The following is a 22,854-nucleotide window of genomic DNA, read 5'->3' on the forward strand; positions in this document are numbered from 1 at the left end:
TCTTTATTGTGCTCCTAACTAAACCCAGTGCTGAGATGTAAATAGTGGTGGTCGGTGGACACCAGGTCATATTGCATGCACAAATGGGTCGCTTTACTTTCTACCATTGGTGGAAAACCAGTTCTTCTTGTTATGTAATTTTGTTGTTGCCGTGTGAATATTTTTGTCTGAAAACAACAATATCAATGATTCCTATTGAAAAAAATGAAGAAGTTGTTATTGTATTTTAGAGCATATACCCTCTGACTGAGGATGGCGGCATATTATCATCATCGAAGGTGAGAGGTTACGGGCTATGAGGTATTCGCATTCGCAGCATTAGGAATCTGAAAGGGTGTCAAAGTAACGGGAAATATTTTTACTACCGTTAAATTTTTGTACGTTCCGTCTTTAAATAAAAATTCAAACGGAGTGGAGAAAAAAATTTAGCAAAAGAAGGCTTATATAAATTTGATTATCTATTGGCTACTTGACAAGAGAGCTTTTTGAAATAAATAAGAACAATCTGTGGTCTCAAAGGGGTTGAGGTTCAGTTATCTACATGTAAGTTAGGTATATTGCTACAGCAGTCTTTAAGGGTGATGGCATAGTATTGTTTTTGTCGATCGCTTGAAAATGGGCACTAATTGAGACTTGACTTTGAAAATTTTCCATTTTCGATATTTATGACTACTTTTTTGAACTTGAGAAATAAAAATATGTTATTTTGTAAAATATAAAAAGAAAAGGTAAATCTGGTCACTTCACGCACTAACTTCAAAAACGAGCTTCACAATAAATTACCTAAAATATTAATCCACAACATAAAGAAACGACATGCTTAACTGTTTACCTAATACCATATCGAGTTGTTGTAGCTATTTACTGTATAGTTAGCGATTTTTTTGGAATAAACTCGGAAAGACGGTTCTTGAGATTGATAGCTTCCTTCATCACCTATAACATACGCTTGTGTGGCGCACCAGTCCGTTTGAGAACTAGGGCCTAGTGACTGACAACTCTCAACCATTCCTGTGTGCGAGTACTGTTGTCAGGGATGGACGCTTAACATATAGACCGCTTAAAAATATTCTGTGAAAAAGTCTAACAAAATTTAAGTAACATATAATGAGTATCTTAACCTTAAATTATTTTAGTGGGCTCCAGCAAGGTATTGCCTTACTATTAAATTTGGTCGTCTCTCCACATATGAAAGCATTCCACTCAGAAATGTAAGATTGTTTTGAAACTTAGCTTTTTCCAAAAATAATATTTTCTTTTTTGTTGCTATGTCATTTGATTTTGCATTAATAAAAAACGGTAAAATTTAAAAAAACCCAAAAAATGAAAAAAGCATCTGATATAGGTACAAAGAATTGTCTAGCTTTGTTTGACGCAGTTTTTTTGGGCTCAATTTTTGGGAGTCATTTATAACTATCGTTATGAGTCTTCTTACTCGTAGAATGGAGCTGATGCTAGAAAATATTTTGATCTTAAAAGAGTCAACAAAACTTACGAATTGTAGAGAGAAAAATGTTTGGTTCTTGAATTTAAGGAAAAAGAAGCATTTATAAGCATACATAATTTCTCTAACTTTTCTAATTTACACATTTCAGAATTTCTTTTCATTGCAGTTCCCAAGAGATTCAAAGCTTTTATATATTAATAGATATGAAACGTGTATTGTGTTTTTCAATCAGCTATTAGTTTGACTAAAGTGTCACTTTGCTGTTTTTGGGACATTTATGTTCTTGAAATTCATGTTTAAATCTCAGTTCTAGAACATCTAAAGCAAATTCGCTTCAAGAAGTAGATGTCTTTAATCTGTTATGATCTTAACAGTTTTATTCAAAAAAGTCTTTTTAAAAATATTTCATATATTTTAAGACTATATTTTAAATTTTGAGAAAAACTTGCAGGTATTTTCTCAAAATTTAAATGAAATTTAATTCTGAAAAAAACCTAGATAAACTTATTTATCATTAGATCGGGCTTTTTTAAATTAATTTTTATATATACATCAAGATATCACGTTTTGTAAAAAAAAATATAATTGTTTTTAAAAACAAAAAAAAAAATTACTTTTTTGATCATCAAAAACCATCATCAATTTGAAAGTTTGATCATCGACAAGAGCTTGCACCGAAAAAGAAGATTATTGAAATCTTTAGATTAGTTCTTGAGAAAACTTAAAAAGAAGCAGGATCAAGAAAACAAAAAAATAAAGACAGTTTTAAAAAAATCTATTGGTTAATTTTTGAAAAAATGCTGTCCGTCATTCTTTCTCTCCTGTCCTTCTGTCTTGTATTAATGTCTTGTGTTGTTATCACCTTACATAGTCTAGTTTCTCAAGGCGTTGTGTTCTCTACTCTGTGCATTTATGTGCTGAGTATAGTATGTAATGTATGTTGTTTTCATATCAAAAAAGAAAATTCAAATTCCAATGGGTTTAGTTTTTAATTTTAGGGAATTCCCACAAGACCCCCCCCCCCCCCGGTTCCACCATTGCCTTAGAGGGCAAGAAGAAACAAATAAAAATAGTTTATTCCGCTCAACTTTGCGGGACCCATTAAAGGAGAAAAGACTCAGGACTCTTTCTTTACTATTGCATTAGGATACCGCTATACACTCATTGCTTCAGATCAATTTCGCTGTATGAAATCATGGATTCATTTTCCCGCCGCCGTGCCGCCGGTCCATCATTTTTAGGTTGTTTTTCTTGTCGGGTTCCCTAAATTTTTGTAACTGTACTTCAAATATTTGTTATATTTTTATATCAAATCAAAATCAAATGGGGTGGCGCAACAGTCCGTTGTGAACCAGGGCCTAGTGACTTACAACTCTCAACCATTCCTGTGTGCGAGTAATGTTGTGAGGAATGGAGGGGACCTACAATTTTATGCCGAATCCGAACGGCTTGTTTGAGAAAGCACTTTTTCATGACAAGAATTACTCTTGAAGGAATTGTCAATTCCTCGCAAGAGGCAGTACCCGCGTAAATTAATTTTTTTAAATTAAGGTGGCACAGGCAGGGATTGAACCCAAGACCCCTTGCATGACAGTCCAACGCACTAACCATCATGCCACGGGTACTACATACATACATATACATTATATAGCTCATTGAAAAATCTCTTAATTTTTCAAGAGGCGAAATATAGTTTTGAAAGTTTTGAAACGGTTCAAGGATCTTACTGATAAATCAAAAAGCATTGACTGGGAAACTATGGGAAACCCGAAAGGGCTATACAAATAAAGGAAAATTTGCATAATTATGAAGACATAAAAACAAAGTATATTCGATATTTAGAGCAAAATGAAACTATAGCTTCAAGTTTTAGCGTTTTAACCGTTATGTCATTGTACCGCATAATATTTAATGCTGCGGCCAAGAATTCAGCTTTATTATAAAGATAACGTTTCGCCATAATGCTTAAAAAATTAAATGCAAGTAGGCTAAATTTTCTACTACTTTTTGCAGCAATTGAAGCCGTTTGTCAGCAATAGTTTGATGAAAATTCTTTTCCTAGAGGGTCAATCGTTCCAGCTGTGCTAAATAAATGATTGTTTCTATACGTCGCACGAATATTTTTTCACGATTTGCAGACGTAGTTCAGGGATAAGTCTAATTATTATGACATGGAAAACTAATTTGAGGATAAATTAAGTGACAGCTGTCAAAAGACCAACTCCGAAAAAGCATGGCCAGGCTAAGAACCAGACGTCTAAGAAAAAATAAAATCGGCCTAAATTAAATTTTTCCGTCCGCGGAACAAACGAAAACCCAAATTTTTTGAAATTTTTTAAATAATTTTAACAAATTTATTTTTGCCATTTTCACTAACCATATGTTATTAAAAATATCTGAACTCTTATACAAACAAACCTATCTGTGGTAAAACTACAAAAATATGTCGAAGTACATACCTACGTTTAGAGCCTATCAACATTTGTAAAAGTTCTAAAAATTAAAGAGAATATACCAATCAAATTTAATGAGCACCTTTATATTTTCTTCTAGGTATAGTATATTCGTAACAGATTTCATTCAAGGATTAGTTTTGATTATCAAATAGTCATATGCAGAAAATTTGTATATTAAATTTATTGACGTGAGGTCTTTGCAGTAAATCCCTTTACATTAATTATGTGCTTAAAGGTATAATATAAATAGTCTTGGAAGAAAACAGTGCGAAGTAGATAATGAAAAAAAAATTAAGGCTAGGATAAAAACATTTTTCAGGTCAAAACTTTACCCTTCTACACTAATTTCGGATAAGAAAACCACATAATACTTGTATGAAAGGTGTTAAAACACCATGATAACAATTTAGCCCTGATATCATTTAATGGGAACAAACGCAGTTTTTTTTTTTTTAAATAAGTAACTACTTAGTTAACTAATTTATTAACTGAACAGCTAACTTAGGTACCCAACTTACTAATTCACACACGCTAGCAAAATGCATACACCTAAACGTTAAAGGTATTTATCTATTTTAGACCTTATTGATTAAAATCACCCGTTTCAAGGATTAGTGTCTATGTATATATGTGTAGTCGTTGAGATGAGATTTTAAGATCAGCATAAATGTTATCTAATAATAAAACTAAGAAAAACAAACCTTTACTTACATTTATATCGAATGAATGATAGATATCTGTTATATCTAACTGGGCCGAAATATCTATATCTACCCAGTTTCTACTCTAACCTAATATCATAGATGCTCTGAAGCGATAATGTGGAATTAATGTCTCTTATTCCAATCAAATAACTTCTGTCAAGGTCAAAAAGGTCAATGACCTCGAATTTAAATAACCATAACCAAGGGTAGGTATCTAAAGATAGTTTCCTTTGCTTAATAAAAATATGGGCAAACAAACTACCATGCAACTATTTAGATTAATAGGAATAGGTAGTTGGAAACTTTCTCACCAATCCATACCTAATGTTAGATAGGTTATTATCTATATCTTATAATATTATAACTAAATACATAACTGTGCTCCAGTGCAAAGCATATTGCTATGAAGATAGGAACGATGATATGAAGTTGTAGTCGGTATGCAGAAAAAGGACTATCTATCAACTATACCTATACATACCTGCTTATAACTTCTTATCGAATTCCGAAAGATAAACAACATTCTCGCCAATAATTTTGTCCACAAAAAAATACACCTACATTTTCCTTAACTTAAAAGAAAATAAGGTAGGTAATAATTTCGCATTAAATTAAACTACCTCTTGACACCGACGATGACGGTCTCGATGGAGACAACTAGATATCTGATAAAACGGGATAGAATTAAACAGAGGCCAAAAGAAGGCGTGTTTCTTCTAGAGCACTTCCTTCTCGCTCTCCCTGTTGAGTCTGCTGATAATATAATTGCAATGGAAGTGGAACATAGAATAGAAGTGGCTCTCACTACTTTTCCGACTTAAAGGACTCCGCCTTCTTGTATGGGTTTTTAACAGCTGCTCAATAGCGATGTCCTCAAAGGAGGCGAATGTATACGCAACGCATGCTTAGTTAAAAAATCGTAAAACAGCCTCTTTTTTGATTTAATTTTGTGCCTATACCTATTAGCTGAAGCTATCTACCTACATAACATAGGTTTTGAGTATGATTTTACTTGCGAGTTGTTATTATGCTCATACTCGTCACCCCTTTAGTAGGTACCAAGTCACCATCGTGTTTTGTGCCAATGATAGCTGAGTTTCACTACCTGGAGCACAATATTGGGCACTGTACAGTTGTATCTGGAGTTCAGAGCAATATCATTGTTAAACAACATTTATAGGTTCAGCATGCAAAATGTGTTATGGCACAAAGATCAGCATATTTAAATTTTCTAGTTTAAGCTCAAAATTTGGGCACAAACTCTAGAAAATTAAACATCTTGACCATACCTAGGTAATGAATTCAGCAGATAGATGTTAAAAAACTCGTATTTTCTAGGATAGATTAAATACAAATAGGTACGTCTTCTAAGGAAGATGAAACAAATTATTGAGCATAATACATTTGTACATTCTTAAAATTTAACAGTTTATAGGGGTTTCATTGAATTGAATTGAATACATTAGATATTCCTAAAATAAAAGTAAAAAACTTATCCCAAACTGGTATTTTGCTACCAAATACCTATTGAAAAATCGGACATTGTGCTCTAACTCTTTTTAGAAGCCAAGCATAGCAATCAATAAAATTCCTCAGTACAAATTGAAACAGGAGGAATCTGTATATTGTTTAAGTGATGAACGTTTATAGCAATCAGTAAATTTACGTCATTAGGTATATTGGAGGAGCTTCTCACCTCAGTTTTGTTTTTGATTTCAACAGTAACTTTTTTACCTGATGTCATCGGAACAGTCAAAAATTGGATCGCAATCAGTTAAACGAAATGGGATTTTTATTTTTGAAAAAAAAAAATACTTGGCGTTAGAATTCATCATATTGCTCATTTTTTTTGAATAGGTAAGGTACCTACGTATGTTCAAAACTGTAAAACACAAATTTTATTGATAGATTTAAATGATTAGATATAAACGGTTTTAAATCCTTATTATTAATATGGTATAATTTCCGCAATATTTTTAATAAAATATTTCTATGGGAATGGCATTGACTCAAGTGAAACTTACAGCAACAACGTACAAACTTACAAGGAAAATGGCGGAATCAATTTTGTAACTATATTTATATGAATGATAATAATCTTACCATCGCAAAGTATAAGTCTAAACGTTGAAATAGCCTGTAAGATTTTTGTATTCAATGGTGGCAGGTATTAAATTGACGACTCGTTGTGTTCCGTTGTGAGTGCGTTGGAATGTCATGCGAGAGGTCTTGAGTTCGATCCCTGCCTTTGCCACCTAAAGTTTTTATTCACGCGTACTGCCTCTTGCGAGGAATTGACAAATTATCCTAGAGTAATTCTTGTCATGAAAAAGTGCTTTCTCCAATAAGCCGTTTGGATTCCGCATATAAACTGTAGGTCCCCTCCATCCCTGCAATTACTCGCACACGAGAACGGTTGAGAGTTGTAAGTCACTAGGCCCTGGTTCTTTACGGACTGTTGCGCCACCTAATTTATTTTTATTAGTTGTGTCCTTTTTGAACTCAAAATACTACAAACTCAACTCAGAAGTAACATGTTTTCAGAAAATCGAAACCAGCTGTTGATTATTTCAATAAAAAAAAGATTTACATATATATATTTTCGACACTTACCATAATTATGTTAAGACTTAATAATATGTGATTTGTATTTTACTTAAATATTTGAAATAATATTATATTTTATTTTATTTGTAAATTGAATATTATTTTTATATTCCTCTTTTCCCTATGAGTACACATACTAGATTTTAAAGCATAAATATAAGTATTATTAACCTTATATTCAAAGTGAATAGGGTTGCGTGGTCTATAGTATAAGACATTTGCTTACACTTGGCAATATTGAAGTCAGTTATCTTCACACTACTGCACTGAAAAATAAAATTGAGGTAATCTTGCAAAAGATTGCGATCAAGTGGATAATTGATATGTTTGTAAATTTTCAAATCGTCAGCAAATAATAAATTTTCAGATAATTTGACACAGTCGGGAAGGTCGTTTATAAAAAGAACAAACAAAAGTGGTCTGAGATTGCTTCCTTGTGGAATCCCTGAAAAGTTATAAATTCTTTTTGATGTTTTACATTCAATTTTCACAAACTGTGTACGAACTGTTAAATATTGATCTCAAAATGGGGTGGCGCAACAGTCCGTTGTGAACCAGGGCCTAGTGACTTACAACTCTTAACCATTCCTGTGTGCGAGTACTGTTGTCAGGAATGGAAGGGACCTACAATTTTAGGCCGAATCCGAACGGCTAGTTTTGAGAAAGCACTTTTTCATGACAAAAATTACTCTTGAAGGATTTGTCAATTCCTCGCAAGAGGCAGTACCCGCGAAAATTAATTTGGTGGCACAGGCAGGGATTGAACCCAAAACCCCTTGCATGACAGTCCAACGCACTAACCATCATGCCACGGCTACTAATATTGATCTAACCAATTCAATAATTAGGAATGAAAACCAAGGTGTTCTAGTTCTTTTAATAACACGTCATGCTGCACCCTATAAAACGCCTTTGAAAAGTTGGTGTATATGACATGAACTTGCTTACCCCGTTCAATACCTTTCATTCAAAAGTGTGAAAAAAAGACGAGTTAGTTGTAGTTGATCGTTTACTCACAAACTCGTGTTGATTCTCTAAAATCCCTTGCTTAGTATTTCCATAAATCCTTTTTTTGACAATGGCTTCAAACATTTGGAATAGTTTGAGCTTGAAATCGGCCTGTAGTTAAGGACATCCTGCTTTGAGCCTGTTTTATGTATTGACGTAATGAGTGAAGTTTTCCAAGTATCTAAGAACCAAGTAACTGAACTGAAGTTAGTTTCCAAATTATTAGTATCGAAAAAGCTGTCCCATTCAAAATCAAAGACAAAATTATTAATCGCGTTGTAATCAAGTTTTTACATAATCATATTCAAAATTAAGATCATTATGGTGCCAATTTAACTTATTTAGTTGCAAAAAATTGAATTTAATCCCTAAGGCCTTATGATGGATTGAATTTCGCAACAATGGTTCAATGATAGGATTTACTGAGGCTTCTAAATCATTACTTATAAAAACCAGGTCAAGTAATCGAAAATTGTCCTTTTTTATTGAATTAATCTGATTTAAATTTAAAGAGTTAAGAGAGTCAATAGTCTCATATTTGATATTATTAGTAACATTGAAAGGCAACAAACATTTATCAACTTCTGAAAAAAAACCAATCAACATAACTGAGATTAAAAAGGCCCATCAATGCAGATACGAAACGTTGCTGGTGATCGGTCGACTTCAGTTAGTGTGTTCTTAAAACTTTAACAGCCTTAAGCCGTTAAAGCCACTTTTCACGATAATAGAAGACATATGTCCTGAAATCTTAATTTATGAATGATTTATCAAACGTTAGTATTTATTAATGACTTCTTATTTCATTTAAATACATTTCTTTTGTTATTAATAGGGAAAAATAAGAAAGCAAAGGCATTCGTTTTATCAACAATGATAACTGTATTGGTTCAAAAAACAACAATTTCAAAAGAGAAGATCTCATAAAACGAAGTTCTGAGTGAGTAACGCGCAGCACTTCTCACCAAAGAACTGCAGTTTCAAGGTTTTTTCTATTGGTGGTATTTTTTATCCTGAAATAGTTTTTTTTTTTATTAAAATCATGTTCTACGATCATAAGGCAAATAATTTAACTACAATTTGAGCCTAAAGTTGTGTTTGTATGTTGATGTTTGTAAATTTATTTTTTATTTTATTGAGAACCTACTATTTTCACTCATCAATGTCCTTGTCAATTACTGATTAAACACCAAAAATGAAAACCTATAATGCTCCTGAGTCCTGACATTGAGGTTAATGGCAAAAATGGTGCATTTCGTGTGAAGGATCATATAATCATAGTTTTTAACTCGATAATTATAACAGTTCTTTCGTACCCTAAATCTAAAATAAGGTATGTCAATTATTAAGATTTTAAATACTTGAACAAAATTATATATAGTTTATTTTTCAGAGTTTTTCACTTTCTTGCATTTAACTTTCAAAACTACAAAATTTCCCACACAAACAACAAACAACAAAACTCCCAAAGTCAAAAAAGTGACATCTTTCCTTTTTCGTTTGAGAAGTGATGTAAGTTTAATGAAATGAATTAACTGTGCGTTTATTTTGACAGATCATTTGAGAAAGCATATGATTTTTAATATCGTATTAAGTGGCTTTGAGTCTTTATGCGCAAAAAACGGTGTGATGTCTTTTATGGGATGCCCTTTTTTGAACATCGGAGACGAGTCAAAGAACTTGTGTTTTCGTCGGTACTAAGTTCTTCAATCACTAACTTTTCTCAACAACTTAAATTTTTTTACGGGTTTCACTATTAGCCACTGAGAAGGTGCGTCACTACTTTTATTTTGCGAACTGTGACTGTTAAATGTACATTTTTTTTTGTGGTGAAATTTAAGAACTTAAATATTTTGTTGAAGCGTGCATTTTTAAATTCTTAGTAAAGCGAAAGCTACCCCAACAACGGGATTTAAAATGAAACCTCTTATTGGAAAATCCTTTAGATTTATACACCATGTCTATTTAACATCATTGTTCATAGAACTGATTTTTTATCAAACTGCTTCTTAGCCCAAAAAAAATTTGTAAGTATTGCTGAAGAAACTAATGTTTATATACATTTGAAAAACAAACATTTTGACTTTTTTTGTCATTGAACAGTTGAGCAGGTATCTTCCTAAAAATCGACAGTTATTGTTTTTCTAATGCGTGTTGATAATGCAAATAATTGCAGGTATTCTTTTTTTATTATTTAAAGAAATTTAAAAACGATAATATATTATGTTGTTTTTATTATTTGTTATACAAAATTGAAAAAAAAAAACAATGTTAACTACACTATTTGTACCGATATGGCTGAAAATTGGTGGGTAAGTAGTATAAGGCCAGTTTCTACAGCGTTCCCGTATGTTGACTTGATTGAGTAAGTATTTAATAGACGGCGCTATGTCAAACTTCCAAACGTTTTACATAAGATACAATTTAATAGCATAACCACATCATGTTGCTGAGGCTAAAGTACAGTTAGTATTTATTTTGTAGTAAACGAAATGCAGTGCTATTTTCTTTTTCAATTTTTGGAATGCCACCACATAATCTTCGAATAAAGATTGGTTCACGTATTATTCTCCTCCATAATTTGAATCCACCTTAATAATGGAATGGTTATCGTTTAGTCATCAAAAAGATCACCGACAATATTTTTAAAGTAACCATTTTAATTGAAGAGTTCAAAGGAAAAGTAGTCCTGTTGCCACGTATTCCGATGATCCCGTCTACCATAACCTTTAGAAGGTTACGGGTTTAAATTTGTTTATATTTTGCCTCAAAGCCAAACAATGTCTATTTGTGGTTTAGAATTGGAAAATCCATGCACTTCTCATGCGCAGCTATATGTTGCATGTTGACGTGTAGGAAAACCGTGAAACCTATTTGTGTTAGAAAGACAGGTTAACCAAACATATTGGCACCTATTAGTGCTTAATTAAATTAAAACTAAAAGTCCTACCTCATTTTATAAGTTTTACTGTCACATTTTTTGGTACTAAAAACTTTGTTATATAAATATTGTCGTTTGTTACAAACTTGAATATAAATTATAATACATTTTAAATTTAATTTTTTTGATTGTAAGAAAATTTTGATCAATTGTGTTAGCAACGTGTTGCCGGGTCTGCTAGTAAACGTATAAATTCGCAAATAAATAAAAAATATCCAAACAAATAAAAAACTTAGAAACATAAATCGGATTTAAGTAGAAGCTACCCGCACTGATTACTTCCCATTGGTAGCAGATAAATATTAAAAATGTTATAACGAGACAATTTTATTATTAAGAGGCATTATTGAAAAAATAGATAGATATATAGACAACAGATATAAAAAATAAATTAGGTGGGGCAACAGTCCCAACCAGGGCCTAGTGACTTACAACTCTCTACGATTCCTGTGTATGAGTAATGTTGTCAGAGATGGAAGAAAATAGATATAGACAATTCAAAACTTAAGTTTATCCTGTTTTATGTGAAGATGTATTCAAGGAGTTAAATCAATATATTTGAATGGGAAAACACTGTCTTTATATATTACAAATATTAACAATACGTGTCTTTTTTTTTATTCAATTTTTAGTATTTCATACTATTATTCTATTTCAGGTTTTTATTCATCTCTCGATTGTTTACAAAATATCAATTAAAAATTTGTTTTATGAATTGAAGACAGTTTGACGTCATTAATTTTGTTTATTATTAAGATTTCTAGTTCAAAAATCTTTTTTAAAAACTTGTTACAGTTGTTGTCAATTGGATTTTATTAAATTCATTACATAATATTGGTAACCATATTTTGTATAAAACAAAGTTACGTTAAATATTAAACATGCAATTATGGTTTATTTCTTTTCATAAAACAAAGTTACGTTAAAGGAAGCAAAATTATTTAATCCTGAGATATTTAAATCGAATATTAATTTTTACCAATTTTTGTATTGTTTGCAGAAAACCGTCAATTCTATTTTTGTAAGAATTTCACCAGATGTTTAAAACGTTATTCTTCGTTATATACAATTATTTTTAATTTATTATCATTTGTTGATTGAAAATTATTGAAGGTGGAAATATTTTGTTGTTTTTTGTTTTTTTTTTAATTTATAAAACATACCGTTAATTGAACTTACATATATGTAAACAAAAAATGACAAGCTTTAACAAAAAGAAAAGATTCCGAATATTAAATATCTTCATTGAAAACCAAATTGAAAAATAAGTAAATAAACAAATAGAAAAAATATAAATAAATTTTGTTAAATACATTGACGAATAAATATTAACAAACATTGATAACTTAATAAAATATTATATTTACATGTACCTACTTATAAAAACTGTAATTAGAAACCAACGCATGTGTTGGAGGGTATACAAGATATGCAAATATATAATATATTTCTTGCAGTCCAAAAATTCTTTTGGACATAATTTAAATCTACAGTTGATTGCATAACCAATTTAAAAAAAATGATGCCAACTAATGTATTTCTACAAAGGCCTCACAAACCGAGGCAAGGCAAACTGATCGTTATAATATAAACACCACTTTTTTTATGAATAATTTTAATTAAATTTTAAACAAAAGTTCTCATTTCTGTAACATGTTATTTTTGTTACTACCTTTTGGCAATCCAGAATGTTTTGTAGCACTATTTTGTAAGACTATAGAAATGATGTAATCAAATCTGTTGCCATCTCCCGTACCACGCTTAGCTATAAAATAAAACTATCAACATCGATCAAACCTATAGGTAGGAATAGTCCTTTTAGCTTCCAAGACGCACCCTGCCGCGAGAGAGATTTAAGGGGTACAATATTGAGAAACAAACCGCGCTTTCAATGGCAATTGCTAACAACAACAAGAACAAATGAATGAAATTATTGTATAAATATCGCTAAAGCATTATTCTCGTGTGAAAACATGCAATTATGGTTTATTTCTTTTCATTCATTCTTCAAACTTATGTACATACATATATATATCTGAATTCGATTCTTGAGAAATTCATTTCGTTGTGTTGCGTACCTTTGCGCTGCGCTACGCTGATGTATTATGCGGTGTTCTTTTTTCCCCCGAGATTTCAAAATCCCATTCCAACACATCGTTTATACACCGAAAAGAGCTCGACATGAATTCTTTTGTTTGCTAGTTTTATGTTGTGACATTTATGTGATTTTTTTTTCTGATTTTTCTAAAAATATATATGCCATCAAAAATATAGTAGGTACTTGTACATCTACTTACTATGTTCACATTATTGACATTTCATCATCTCCTCTGTATAGACCCTGATGGATATCCTGTGGATTGGGTCTGTCTTTAAAGCTACAACAAATCGGAGAAATATCAGAAAATCACTTAAGAGGACCGCGTAACTGGGGTTTGAGTATAACTTTCTTCTGATTCTGAAATAAATTATTTTAGAAGCTAAGGTCCTCGTCCGTCATTCAACAAACCGATTAAGGCTTTTTTTTATGTTTGTCCTTTTTGGCTCATGATGTGTTTTTTTAAAGATGATATATTGACATCGAGATTCATATAAGGTGCATGTAATCTAAATTTTGAAATATGACTTTAATTAAAAGATAATAAAGTAAGTATAACATAACGATAATATGTAGAGAGAGGTCGCTGTTGGGCTAGTTTTTTTTTTTTTATTTAGGAACACCAATATCTTTTAAGTTCTTCTAGAGCTCTTTATAGCTTAAGGTGACGGCAAGGTTTTGAAAAAATAAGCTTCCTTTCGATTTGTATAAGACATTTTATATTTTTGTTTTGTAAAAACGTCCTCTAAGTGTTACAATATCACAACTATGACAAGAATATACTTTGGATTTTTTAATTTTTTGCTCAAAGTCGGAAGATTACCATCAAATAGAATGTCTAAAAATTATTGAACAACATATCTCTATTCTTTACTTCACTTGCATATAATTTCGTTCCAGTAATTGAACATCTTCATATTGTCGAATTTGGTCATAACACACAACTTTTTCTTTTGAAGTTGTAGTAAAAAAGGACGCCACCATGTATTCACAATGGATAAACATAGTTTGTCACAATAATAATTGAAAAGACGTTATGTGTTATAATTAAATAGTAGGTTTACATTAAAAGCACCACCACTTAAATATGCGCATAGTTATAAATGAATTAATACTAATTTTATACTAATTAATACTTTACGACGAACAAATAATTGTTGATTTTATTTTATCATAAATGTACCTTTATGCGTACTTCACCACCCCGAGAATCACGATCATTTTGAAACAGTCTAACCCATTATAACATCCATATAAGAACGCTAATGTCCTTAGAAGACATACAACTATCATTTATGTGATACACATTCAAACTTTTCTAAGCTTTTCACAAAACATTACAAATAGGTCTTTCGTTCTGAGGATTTGAACCAAACTTAATTTTAAATTGCAACTCAGAGAAGACATTCTTATAGAAATATTTGTGAAATTAATTTTAGAATTTCAAAAATTGGTTACAAAAAAACTTAAATATTAAAAATGACTTTAACAAAAAATATTCAACAAAACAATTACAAACGTATTTCGTGTGCGATTTCACAAGTATTAGGTTTTTTTTCGTAACAACATTTTATTTAAAAAAAATCATGAAATAATATTTTGTTCAATACATTAAATATTTTAAGTAAGAGTAAATTAAATTGGAATTTAATTTTAAAAGAGAGTTTTCTTCAACATTTACGATTAACTTTAAGACTGTGGCAATAGACAAAATAACGTTATTCAAGTCATGTTTAATTAATTATACTATTGCATTAAAAATGATATTTATGGTCTTGAAAAACGCGAGTAAACTAGACTTACAAATCAATGGAGAAACATTTTTTACAATTTCCTTAAATACTTAGGATGCTTCGAGAGACAAATTATTCTGGTGATTTTTGGTCCCGTACGCATAGATGGAGAATGGAGGAGAAGATATAACGACGAACTGTACGGGCTGTACAGCGACACTGACCTAGTTAACAGAATTAAAGTCCAACGGCAACAGCACTCGCACACAGGAATGGTTGAGAGTTGTAAGTCACTAGGCCCTGGTTCACAACGGACTGTTGCGCCACCCAATTTAAATAACCCATTGAGAAAAAAATAAAAACCTAAAACAAAAAATATTGTATAGCAATACCAATTATATTGTCAGTTAGATATCTTGAGTATATAAGAAAATTATTGACTTCCAAGTTGTTTCATGATATAGAAATATGTTGTTAATATTTTTTAATATATAAAAACAATGTTTTCCTATAAAAATACATCTATTTAACTCTTTGAATACATCTTCACATAAAACAGCTTAAACTTAAGGTTTAAATTGTATATCTTTCTATCAAAATTTTTGAAAATATTTAGCTGCTACCAATGGGAAGTTATCAATATGGGTCGCATCCCAGATTCTTTGGCAACTTCTAGCTCATATTTGTACATAAGTATCTCCATATGTACCTACCTATACGTTCATTTCTAAATCGAGGCTTGTTAAATAGATTACAACTTCATAAATCCTTTTTCGTTTTTGAATTATCAAGGACTTTGTTTACTAAAGCACTTTTAACCTGACTTTCCATTTCTCTAGACTCAATCAAGTAAGCTTCTACCTATATTATAGTATACCTTTTGTCCAAAGGTTAAAAAAAAAACATACTAAGACAATAATTCTTTTTCAAAACATACTTAAAATAATCCCATACCCCATTGAGCTGTTGTTCTCAGTTTCTAGAATTTTTTACCTATGCGTGTAAACTGTTTTTAAGAAAACCATCCAGTGCAGTAATACTATGTAAATATGTAGGTACTTACCTAACAAGAAGCATAAATATAATTTCAAAACAATGCAAGAAATCTGTTGAACTTAAAAAAAAAAACAAAGCAAAACAAAAAGACAACAACAACACACCAAGAAACAAATCTAATCAGTAAAGTTCAATCAGATAAATTTGATTTTTTTAAATGCAAAACCACGGGACTCCCGAGTCATTGTGCCGTCACCCGACCTCCTGTTGTAATATTTTGTTCTTATTCTTATTTTCAAGTTTTTGTATGACTTAGTTACTGCAATTGCTATATGTGTATAAATGTGTATAACAACCCTTTAGAGCCAAATTAAAAAAAAAAAATGAGAACAAAACGTCCTGCGATAAGATATCTCTTACACACAAAGAAAGGGGTTTGATTGTGAGAATATTGTTCCAAGATTTGTAAGCAATAAGAGCTCTTACTTAAATAAAACCGATTACGTCTGCAGTTTCGTTTCGGACTTGTTCAATATTTGAAAAATATAATATTGACATAATTGGTTTTTGAAAACATACCGATTATTTTGATTTTGAAACTTCACAAACTATAGGCATGCCAATACACCAAATGTCTTTTCGATCAGAGCTTTAAGAATTTCAACAGCAAGCAAAAAAGGAACTTAGAGTTCGTCTCTCTGTCTTTTGATACTGTCTTTTGATTGTGGTTCCTTAATGTTTCGGCTCTCGAATGAGCTTTATTCATTTTCTAACATTTTCATTCTTCATCAGCAAACAGATTTCTACGAATACCTACTTGATAGTACTCGTACAAAAATAAACAAAGACAATAGGTTCTTATAAGAATTTGGTTGATAAAAACGTATATAAGAGCCTTTGATTGAATGCCTGTTTTCCGCTTTACTTTCTTCCGATCAATTATGTACACGAGTATTATATATTTCAACAATAAAATAAGATTGTTATTTGTTCCCAAGAAGGTTGTAGGTAGACCTTTACACACTTTTCAAAACAAAAATACTCCAATAATAATAGTTTTCTTTTTCTGATAAAAATCCTACGGACCACAAAAAAAAACACAATTCTTTTTTTTCAAGGAATCATTGATGGAATAATCAAACTATAAAATACCAGAGCACCGCAACCAAAAGTTATTCACACAAAGTGACGAAAGAATCAGGATTCAGTTCGACATCGACAACGAGGACATGCTGCTGCTGCCTCTGTGTCAGCCTATTGTTGTGCAATTTTTGTTATTAGCGTGTTACATGGGGTGCTAAGTAGATTCTTAAAGCAATTTTGTGATCCCTCTTTTTTCTTTGTACGAAGTCCTTTGATGCCTTATGTGTGACACACAAACACTTAAAAGCATCACAAATGAATGAATAAGAGGCCCTTGTTGGGATTGTTTTGTTGCCGTTGCGTGGCGGTCGACGACACTTTTTTTTGTGTGTTTAATGTATTTTGTTTATTGTCCGTCCAATGACAATTTATTTTTCAAACTATTGGGGTACAAAATTTAACACTCAATCAAGAAAAAAAGAAAAGGCATTTCTAGAAAAAATAATAGGCGCAGAGAAAAGATTATGGTCTAAATGTCAATGACAAAAAATCAATTCATTTGCAGAATTGTGTAAGCAAATTAATAGATAGGTTTCGGATGTGGAACACCTAGTCTGCCTACCCGCAGAAGAGTGCTTAGAATTTAACGTAAATGTCACTAATACGACTTTTATCGATCAAATGAAGTCATAACCTCATTAGCTTTAGCTTTGATTTACCACCACTCATTTCAGGTGGGTGTTTCGTATGAGGCCCTTTTTGAAAATGCCGTTCAAATTTTGAACAAAACTACTCAAAAGTAACTTAATTATATCAACCTTTTGTTCTATTAGTTGTAGGGGAACCCAAGACAAAATTGTATGAGAGGAGGGTCCATCTTCCCCCAATCAAAAGTAACGGTAACACATACTGAGTTATGCTATTTTGCAATGGCATTTTAAAAAGCTTGAAGCTCATTCTTGAAAGTAATGTTGAACTAAATTTGTTTGAGTGAATAGTTTTTCATGAAGGTCGCCATGGCGTTCTTACAAATGGCATACATAATATGTATAAAGGCATGCTGGTACCATACCTTAGGTTCTCCTAACGTTCCCCAAAAATAATGGAATATGTCGAAAAACGTTAGACACAGCAAAGCGTACACGGGTCTGCTAGAAAACGCATAAATTAAAATTATCCAAACAAATAAATCAGATTAAATTAGAAGCGACCCACTGTTAATTTCCCATTGATAGCAGCTTAAAATGTTTAAATGATATTTTTGTTAGTAAGGTGGCGCAGCATTCCTCTATGCGAGTAAAGTTGTCAGGGATAGAGGGGATTACAATTTCAAGCCGAATCCGAACGGCTAATTTGAGAAACACATTTTTATGGCAAGAATTACTCTTGGAGGATTTGTCAATTCCTCGCTAGTACCTGTGGAAAAAAAAACTTTAAATGTCATGGGCAGGGATTGAACCAAACACCTCTGGCATGACAGTCCAACGAACTTATAATCACGCCACTGCTACGATCAATTTTATTGTGAAGACAAATTATTGTAAGAATAAATAGGTATGAAATTCAAAACTTAAGTTTAATCTGTTTTTATGTAAAAACAAAAGTGCCACTTGGCTTCTATTGAATTCATGACATAATATTGGTAAAATTATCTTCTATAAAATTAAGTTATTTTGAAAAATTAAAATTAAAAAATCAATTTTTACTAATTTTGATTAGTCGTTTTTTTAGGTTTTTATTTTTTGACAAAAACTTTGAATTCGAATTTTCTAAAAATGTTATAATTTCTTGTTTAAAAAAAATGTTCGAAGTAAGAAATACTTTTGTTCAGTTTTTTTTTTGAGGTACAAACGTACGAACGTATGTATACATGGCCACTCTAAAAATCTTGGATTTAGATTCCAGGGACCTTGAAAAGTCGAAACATCTCAAAATTTTCAATTTGAAAAATCGGCCATAGGAAGCCATCGGGATGGCTGCAGTTGGGCAGCACAAAGGTTAAACGGTGAGAGGGGCCCTATTAGGATAAGTCCCCGCCTTTTTCAAGACTTCATAATTGTCCTCAAGAGCATGGAGTGTTGAAGAGAAAGGTCACGTAGTACATTTTGTTAAATTAAACATATGCCTCAACAAACAAATATTTTATTAATATAGCTTATTTATTTTGTTTAAATAATTGGTCTAAACAGATCAAACTTTGGAAAACCAAAATGAGAGTTGTGTGATAAAAAAAATACCTATTACTATTTAATTTCTTAAAATCTTAGATACATGGGTATTGGGTATATTAGTTTTTTGATTTTTTTTTGAAAATTAATAAGAGCATTGAATTTCGAAAACTAAAATTTAATCTAATTACATATCCTTTTAAGAAAAATCAATCTGAAATTTAAAAAAAAATGTTTTCGGAATTTCGAGTTCAAAAAAAATTATTTTTCAAAAAACTATTGACTAAACAATCTTTATTTAGAAATTAACTTAATGCATGGGCGTCTCTGTATGTGTAACCGCCGATTACCAAGCCATATCGAGGTTGCATACATTTTCCTTAATGAGTAATAAGCAGTTTGGCTAGTCACTTCATAAGCCATCAAATTTTATGAATTAAAAACCACGTCAAAAGTAACCTTAATTTAAAATTATCGACTGGTCTGGTACTTTTGGACATTGTAGCCTTTGACACTGTTGGCACGACGACGGGTTAATTTACAAACTTATGATGTTTGGTTTTCCGACGTATCTAATTAAATTAATAAAGAGTTTTTTACAAAACAGAAAATTTGCTGTATACGCAGGCTGTGTAAACCCTATTCCTTAGGATATAGTTAGTGGAGTTCCACAGGGATCTGTGCTGGGACCCATACTTTTCGACTTTAATGTGTCTGACCTTTGTACGCAAACGCTAAATTTGCTATGTTTGCTGACGAAACAGCACTTCTTTTGTCTAGCCTATTGCCTCAATGTGCTCTCAATAGTCTACAACGCTCACTTAATACCCTAAAAACCTATTTTCATATGTGGAAAAACAAGGTCAATGCTCAAAAATCGCAAGCTTTATGGTTTTATCGGCGAAGAAAATCAGATGTTTTGCCAAAAACTTAGTTACAGATATAAACTCCGTCGATATCACTTGCTCTGAAAACTGCAAATACCAATGGGTAACACTTGACAATAAATTGACTTTTGACAAGCATATCGCCAACACGATTAACAAAACTAATCTTTTAATACGAATTTTATACCGTTCATAAATTGCAAATCAGGTCTTGGTTTCTCAGTTAAATTATTTGTATATTAGTATAAGGTAAGTATTTATATCGAAGCTATAAAGAATTTAATTTTCTATATTTCTTAAATAAACAAATATGCAAATGTAAAATATTATCGAACTACAATAATAAACAAATAAAAAAATGAATCAACTTTTCTTTTTTAAGTAATTTTTTTGAAAATTTCTTTTCGCCTTTAAACGGGTGAAATAGACTTTTTTCCCACACTATTTTTTCTTGTCTGAAACCAACCTACTTGCTCTACCCTCTTGGTGCACCTTATACCTATCAATCTGTATATTGTCTTAAAAATATATTAAGTTGAAAATTCTTAAGTGTTGTTTTTTTGTTATTTTCAAGCTCACATAATATTACATATTTTGTTAAATTTTTAACAGGGAAATGTTACTCGTTTTCGTCGAAATAATAAATATATCCTCTGAAAATGTTTGTACTTACAACTTTTTTTTTAAATCCAATACCTTATACCTTATTGAAATAAAAAAGAATAAAAAAGAAAACATTCTGAAATTGTGAATCTGTGTGAATTCAATGGAGGATTAAATTGAAGGAGGATACAGCACAACAAATAAAGCGAATGGTTTTGTTTTTACGAGTAGCTCAACGTATCAGTCTTTATTTTAAGGATGTTACAACATTGATGAGATTTACAAAATGTTATATTCCCTCTCGTTGCGTTGCCGAAGAGAGATTTCGCCTATTTTTTTTTTGTATTCCTGCGTGTATAAAGGTTTAAGGACATTGAAGGGTATAAGTTCAAGTTTGATTTGTGTAGATGGGTTTGTTTCGCCTAACCACATTGTCATGGAAAAGAGACGTTATGAGTATTATAACGCGAACATCGTTAAGGATGGAGATGCGGCAGCGGTGGCCGCGCTAATCGGATGTGGGTGGTGTACATGATGGAGGAATTGGGTAATGGAAGTTGTGTGTTGTTTTGACTACGGGCTTATGGCATACGGTATGATAAGAGGTTTCGTTTATATATACCTACACTTTATAATATATGACACATCATCAGGCGTTTACTTATTACTTGTGTAGAAAAGCACAAGGGTTGAAGATGAATTTATAGAACGTTTACTCGGAACATCCTTGATAAAAAAATGTCAAATTGCAGAAGTGAGTGCTTGGAAGTGTAGGTGCGGTACATCGCTTTTTATGAAACGTTACATCGGAGATTAAAGTGCAAAACATAAAACATGAAGAAATGTATGTATGTCCCAACCAATATACATATAAACAAGTCTGAACGTCAGTTACGAGTTAATGGAATGAAAATGTATAAACATTTGTGCCTTAAAGTTGGTTGGATGAACATGATAACATGAATATGAAACGACAAGCTCATGACTATGATTATATTTTGTTTATAGACAACCACCCTTCTCCCTCCCCCTTCACTCAAATAGCAGTACAAAGCTATTTTGTTCGAATTCTTATTGAAATACGGTGTTGTTTGTCGGATGTTTTTTAAGTAACCCTATTTAATAAGCTTACATGTATAATTTAAAATTAAGTGTGAGAAAACTTTATAGTAACTTAATAAAATATAAAAAATTAAATGCCATTTAAATTCTCAAAAAGAATTGTATTCACTAATTTTTTTCTAAAATCGATTCTTTTTCGCAATTAATTTTGTGTATGTATACCAATTTTCAGTTTTGGTTCAGAAATACTTTTGGTTTTAAAAGAAACAAATTAGGAATTACCTTCCTAACCGTTCAGAACAAGTTGTATTGGAGAGTTTCATATCAGAAATTCATAAAATAAATGCTAGTGCTGGCAGCTTTAAAAATGATGGGCGATAGAACTATAATCGAAACATTTACACCGCAGCAATGTTTTATGCCTTTCGTTGTTTTATCGATATTTTTACAAACAATGTTCCGTTGAATTAGCCTGTTGCATTCCACGCCTTAAACGATTCAGCTGTAATACTCGCACTTCCAGAAAGCTCATCAGTTTACCCTTGGGTTCAATTTCGGGCGTATTGTCAAGTATAGAGATTCTTTCTTAAATCGCACATCGAGAATGTGGAATTCTTTGACAAACTCTGTTTTTCCCTCCCATTTTGATGTTCAGAACTTTAAGACCAATGTGCACCGGTAGCTCCGCTTAAGTCCTTCCATATTTTCCTAATGCTCGCACTGTGTTCAAATATAAACATATACAGGGTACTAATAACCCCTTGAGTGCCTGTAAATACAAAAAAAAAACATTTTTGATCAAAATGTGCCTTCAAATCGAAAAGACCAAAACAGAACAAAGGTTTTACCAAAAGAACGAAGCACCAAAGGGTAATTGATATCAAAAATCCTTTCTTGTCACTCAAAATTTTGTGTATACCTTTTAATATCAAAAATATTTTTTAGAACAAAACAAAAGTCGGAAAGATTTTTTGTGTAGATTTGATTGTTATGGCAGGAAAGGATTTCTGTTTGAAAAACGCTGCTTAGATAGAAAATCTGAAGAACTTAGTAAGATTGAG

This window comes from Eupeodes corollae, chromosome X (genome assembly GCF_945859685.1).
Source record: "Eupeodes corollae chromosome X, idEupCoro1.1, whole genome shotgun sequence".
NCBI lineage: Eukaryota > Metazoa > Arthropoda > Insecta > Diptera > Syrphidae > Eupeodes > Eupeodes corollae.